Source organism: Solanum verrucosum, unplaced genomic scaffold (assembly GCF_900185275.1).
Source record: "Solanum verrucosum unplaced genomic scaffold, falcon-dt-bn FXZP01000117.1, whole genome shotgun sequence".
NCBI classification, from domain to species: domain Eukaryota; kingdom Viridiplantae; phylum Streptophyta; class Magnoliopsida; order Solanales; family Solanaceae; genus Solanum; species Solanum verrucosum.
Window position 1 is genome coordinate 2289963 of NW_026020014.1, and position 6564 is coordinate 2296526.

General features: G+C 30.9%; 1 pseudogene; it reads right to left on the reverse strand.

Annotated features, from left to right (window-relative positions):
- Positions 1-3735: 3735 nt before the first annotated feature.
- On the reverse strand, positions 3736-6532 carry LOC125820848 (metal tolerance protein C4-like; annotated as a pseudogene).
- Between the last annotated feature and the right edge of the window lie 32 nt (positions 6533-6564).

Genomic DNA, 6564 nt, shown 5'->3' on the forward strand with positions numbered 1-6564 from the left:
TTTTTTCTCAATTGAATTTTATATCGAACTATGATTCTTTTAGATATTTAATTAGTTGAAATGTGAGTGTCATAGATTTGTGGTGATTTTTTTTTTTCTTTTTCTTGTGTATATATTTTTTTATTTCTAATAATTAATATTCTTAAGCACTTTTAGTCTTTTAGTGAAATGTACTATATTGAATTAAGGAAATTATTTGCAGACAAACGATAAAATCTATAGGCAGACATTTCAAGTATTTTTCTTTTGGATATTTTTTGTGATTATATCATCTAATTTTTAAGAATTTAATTGAGAATTTTCATTCATTAAAATATACATAAAAATTAAATTACTTCTACAATTATATATTATAATAAAGCTAAAAATGCATAACAACTTAATTTCCTTTTGTGTCACTACATGATATTTTTGATTTATACTATACTAAAGCAAAAAATGTATAACACTGAGCGGTCATTTAGGGGTGTAGCTGGTGTGGAGAAAAGACCAATTCAAATTGAATGGATTCAACTGAACTTCCTTTTGTGTCACTGTATGATATTTTTGATTTATTTGAAGAATTTTATTCCTTAGATCGAATATGATAAACGTCAAACCTCAATGTTTGATTATTACACAAAGAGATCAATGAATATTGGAATGAAATTCTAAAAGTAAATATTATGAATAAAATATATAAAGAAGACAAAATATATCAAAAGATGGGAAGGTAGGCATACAAGTATCTTAAGATAGGCATACAAGTATCAATACATTTATTTTGGTGAAGATAAATACAATTAGATATAACATTTTATCTTTTCAAGAATGAAAAGATGTAGTAAACAAAACTAAAAAGAGTAATAATATAAGTGAGAAAATAGACAAGAAATGTAGAGAGACAACAAAGAATTTTTTTGTTGTTCCAAGTATATTCAAGTATTTTCTAATTCTTCAAGTGCATAACACATCCCCAAGACCTCTATTTATATTGTTATAAGAGGCATACAAAAAGATAGCAATAAACATGATATTAATTATTGAGAATGTGGGGAAGATTAAAGGGTGTGGAAGATAAATGAGGAGATGGTGGAGGTGTGAGTATTATTACACATAATGGTGATATTATATCTTGAAGTTATGGACATCCACATTAATCAACAAAACATTAATTATAAACAAATAATAATTATATTAAAAATGAGGAGAAAAATTAAAAAATGTCCAAAAAAAGGAGAAGAAAAAAAATAGAAATGGAGGCCATAGAGAGGTATCACATCACCTCATCTATGTTTCTCCTTTATATATATATATATATATATATATACTAGTTATGGAGACGTGCTTCGCACGTGAGTCCTCTGAACACATTATTACGATTTGAGTTATATATGTCAAAATCACATTGTAATGAGTATCACAAACTATTCAAAAAAAAAAACAATTTAAAATAGATGAACTATCAATCTATTCAAATAACATCTTTATTGTATGTCAAATGATTAGACAATCGATGAATCTACAAGATTTGGACAACACAACTTGATTGGGTAACTAAAATTAATACAGAGTTAAATTTTTATGATATTAGGTCCAAACATGCTATATATTAATATGAACAAAAATTAATATACAAAAATGATTAAATGATTCCGATTTGATTGCAGAAGGAAATTTCTACATACCATATACTCGATAGTTATCCTCTATTATATCATCCAATGACTTTTGAACTTTTAAAAATATATACAGGCAATGATTCATATAAGGGATATAAATGTTTGATATATATATAATGAATAGAACATGCAAAAGAGAACAACACTAAAACCCAATTATGTAGTCGGGGAAATAACTAAAACACTTACATAATATAATTTAGCTACATATATATCAAACATTTATATCCCTTATATGAATTTTTTTGTACATGATGTATTTAACACCTTGAGTTTTAAGGGAGACATGTAATGTCATACACCCCAAATTATGTGACAGTCTTGGCTAATCGAGAGTCAATTCGATTAATTTTACGAAGATAAGTTGGATCAAATTAACTCAATATTATAAAATAAAAAATACATATATTCAAAAAATTATACAAAAAGTATTGTAAATTGTAATTTTTAAAATATTAATTAAAATTTATATTTAAATTTCAAGAAATGAAAAATATCACACAAATTGAGACGGAGAAACTAACAATTTTGTATTTGATGTTGTAATACTCTTCTATTCTTCGTACCAAATTATTGCTAAAGCTCTTGTGAATCTTCTTCTGCAATCAAATAGGTTTTACAATTGTAATAAGAAGAAAACATGAATAATCATGAAATATGAAAAAACTAACGAAAATTATAAACCCAATATACATAAAATATGAGCTGTAGAGGAAAAATTCATTTATAAACTAATAGAGAAATAGTAACAGTTACTGGAAACTTTCACACTTCTTCCATAAAGTTTGTAACAATTGATTGTGGGTTCAGTTTTGTTTTGTTAGAAACTTTTAGTATTCTTCACTAAGGTGCTATTAAAATATATTTTTAACCGATGCAGTTCTTAAGTTGCAAGTCTTTTTGGGCATTTATACAAATAAGATAAAACAAAATAATAGGAAGAAGAATGAAAAAAAAGGATAAACTAAATAAATAACAATCCTAGCTTTTAAGAGTGTGTATTTATATTTTTGTCCATAAATATATAAGAATAGCGTTAATAGAATATAATAGTATTTATTTATAATTAATGTGTGCATTTTTGTTCATCAATATTATGACATTATAAGGACACTTTGGTAATTCAACTTCTGACTTGGAGGCTTCCCACTTATAATATAATATGATATATGATTCATTTGCATTGCGTGTCATTTGGCACCATTGTTAAACAAGAAAAAGAAAAGAAAGTGAACACCACACACCATTGTATGCTAGTTCGAGATATAATATTTTGATAAATAGTTGGTAAGTGACTTAGTTGGTTGATGCATGAATCCTCACTTTGATTTCCCACCACCCCCTATTTTAAAAAATAAAATAAAATCTAAGACGACACTTTTTTAAAAAAATGGGTAAGAAACTGATTCTTAAAAAGAACATTCGGTATATATATAGAAAAAAAGAAAAGAAATATATTCATATTTATACCAGATTGAAGCATAATTAAAATCACTTTCTTGAAACTACAGACGGTACACATAATTAAAGGCACCTGGAAGATTGTGTGTTTTCGATAATGATGAGTACACGTTGAGTTCTAGCTGCAGTTTTCTTGTAATGTAGTGCCTTTTAAATAGTCAAGTCTATAAATCCATTATCCATTGTGCGTGTAGAACTCAAAATCGTCAATTTATTCAACAATCTTCAGATTTTGGCTTAGCAATTGTGTTATATATATTCACACATCAATATTACAGATTTACATTTAGACCTTATTTTGTGGACGCAACAATATAATTTCCTCTCTCATCATCAACGCAGGCAGGGCATGTCCCAATAACAAAAGAAATTGCTATTCAATATGGTGAAGGGGAAGATGCTATAAACCATTATAGATCTCACAAACAAACTTATATATAAGTACATACAAGAGTACGTAACACTGTCATAATCCCATTTATATGTATGTTTCAAAGAGAACGTAACTGTAGACAAAAAGTTCCATTTGCAAGCTATATGACATTAAAATTTCTTCACATATATATGGATGGCATTCTTGAAACAAAAGTGTTACATACATTACAGCGAATGCTCACGGGGATGAACCAATTGAACTATGTGCTTCAATGTCCACATGCTTAATTCCAGGAACTATTTTCTGGATTTCCTTCTCTAGCCGATCAACTTCAGCCCCTAGTGCCGTCACAACTTCTTCACCTGCCAAGATATATATAGCACTAATAAATTATTCATGTATTTTGATTCTCTGTCAACAAGAAAAAGAATTGAACTTATTCATACCATAATGTGACATGACTTCCATGATCACTGCATCATCCTTGTGCTTTACAGCCCTTCGAAGCTATAAACTGTATATCAGAAAACTAATATACTAATCTTGTGATTTCATAGGAGATAAATCTGCTAATCAGTTACCTGTTTAGCTAGCCCACTGTTTGCGTCCAGCTCTGTTGAGATAATTTTGTACCAGCTTCACGCCGTTGAAGTCTGCAATATAAAGACACTAAATATTAACACATGTACTAAGAAACAAGCTGAATATGGATGCACCAGATTCAATCACCTATCTCAGCCTTAAACCTAAAGAAGCCAGGTCCAATCATCATGAACAGAATCAACAACCTGCAGTGTCAAGAATATTTTTCGGATACTTTAGTTAATTAATCAACCAGATTAGTAAAGAAGAGCGGTCCAGAAAGATCATTTTTCAAAAACTTCATAACTTTTTTCAAGTCTTTGTCATCAATTGCTCTACCAATTAAAGCATGTCGGTTCCTCTGAATTAAAAATACAGCAACCTGCAATTCATATTCCATTTGATGATGAGACTGAGTTTTAACTATATATTACATCTGAACAAGAGAATAGGTTCACATACCATTCCGAGAAGGTTGCCCACAATAATGGGATCATAAATTGGATTTCCTGTGATATTCACTGCAACTAATGATGCACCCGCAATGACCAGGCCTGCAACTGAAGCACCATCCTACAAATTGAATGCCAAATCATGCATCACTAATAACAACACGTACATTAAGTAGATAGCTAGCTAGGAAGTCCAAATAAAAAAAGACCATGTCTATCACCTCAGTCATGACAGCTACAGCTGTAGGATCATGACCACACTAAATATACTCTCTCACTTTCATTCCTTCTGAAACAGCACCTTTTCTCACAGATTGTATGGCCACTACAAGAGAAACACCTAAATAGATCCAGAACTCGAAATGAGACAAATAACACTATAGACTATTTGAGAAATCGTACTCTCTATAATTAAAGAGCCACCAATGACGACAGCTGCATATTCTAGATGTTCAGGGGACTGAAACAAATACAGAGAGAAAAATGTGATTCTTTTTAGGGACAACAGACAATGAAGTGCTTTATTTTATTGATGATAAATTACCTGAGAAGTCCATAGATTTTGAAATCCATTAACAATTGTAGCACCAGAACCAAGACAAAAGATGCCAACAGCAGATATTAACGACCATACAAACGTTCCCTAAAGTAACCATATCTGAAAATAAACAAATAAATAAAAGATTCACAAAATCATCTTTAATGAGATGTATTTCACCAGAAAAAATGGTGTGAATCCTATTTATTATTGTTGTTAAGCCCTAGTAAGATAATAATAATAATGCAGTGTGTATTAGAGGAATTAAGTGTGGTAAAATGATGTTGAGACTTTTGACTTACGGATGGGTAGAATCTGGTGCACGTTTAGAGCTATTTAAACCATAGGCAAGAAGGGCCTACAGTAGGTGTAGAAATGTTTGATCAATGGCATTAGAATTAATGTACAAAAGATGAATGAGTTAAAAGAAGGAACCTGATTTGCAATATCGGCAAGTGAATGTAGAGCTTCAGCGAGAATAACGTGACTGGATCGGAGCTGACAAGCCAAACCCCAAGCTTTAGGGAAAGAAGAAGAAAATTGCACCTTAAAGCTGTTGTGACGGCTCTCTGGCTATTAGGAAATAGGAATAATGGAAAGGTGAGGCAAAAGTGGAGGAATATAGGACAAGTGTGGAGTAATTATATATATATATATATATATATATATATAGGACATGCATGGGCGTTACCTATGATCATCAATCGTCCTACCGCCTTTGTCTTGTTAAATGACTTAGTGAATAGACCTGCAAAATGAAAATACATTACGACGGGAGGGAGGGAGTAGTGTATTTATTTATAGGTGGTTGGTTGGGTCTCAGTTCCCACTCACCACGGGGGAAAAGGAGGTGTTTTCTGGAAAGCCAAGAATTGATCAATGCGAGTGAAGAGGAGGAAGCTGCTCTCCTGCCTCCAATCAAATAATGTGAATTATTATGCTGCTCTTTGTCATTGTTATGGGAGAAGAGAGTCTTCGTCGATAACAACAACAACAACAATGGCGAAGCAAAGAAAGAAAACAAGCCATGGTATGGAAGATCAATAAACAAAAAAGAGTTAATAACTAGTATCATGTATATCATAGATAGAGTCAATGGAGGAAAGGGACAAAGCACATTCTTTCACGGTGGGTGAGCTATTCTTTCGCTCTTTTTACTACACCAACACAAGAATGCCGTTCCCTATTTCCTAGTATAAATATGACTTTTCACTTCAACCAACTCTAATTCTTGCTCCTCCTCTTTCCATTATTGAGATGATACATGAGGCAATAAACTGACTAAGAGAAATTTATTTACTTCCATTCCAGTGAATTCGAACAATGATCATTGGCATGCCAAAATATGAAATTCAACTAATTTTAATACTTTATACTCAGCAATACACTCTTAAGATAACTGAGAATTGTATGGCTTCTTGGTTAGAAAAATAAACCAAACCATACCATAGCCAAGCGTCATATCGTTTGAAAATGTCTAATTGATGAATCTAA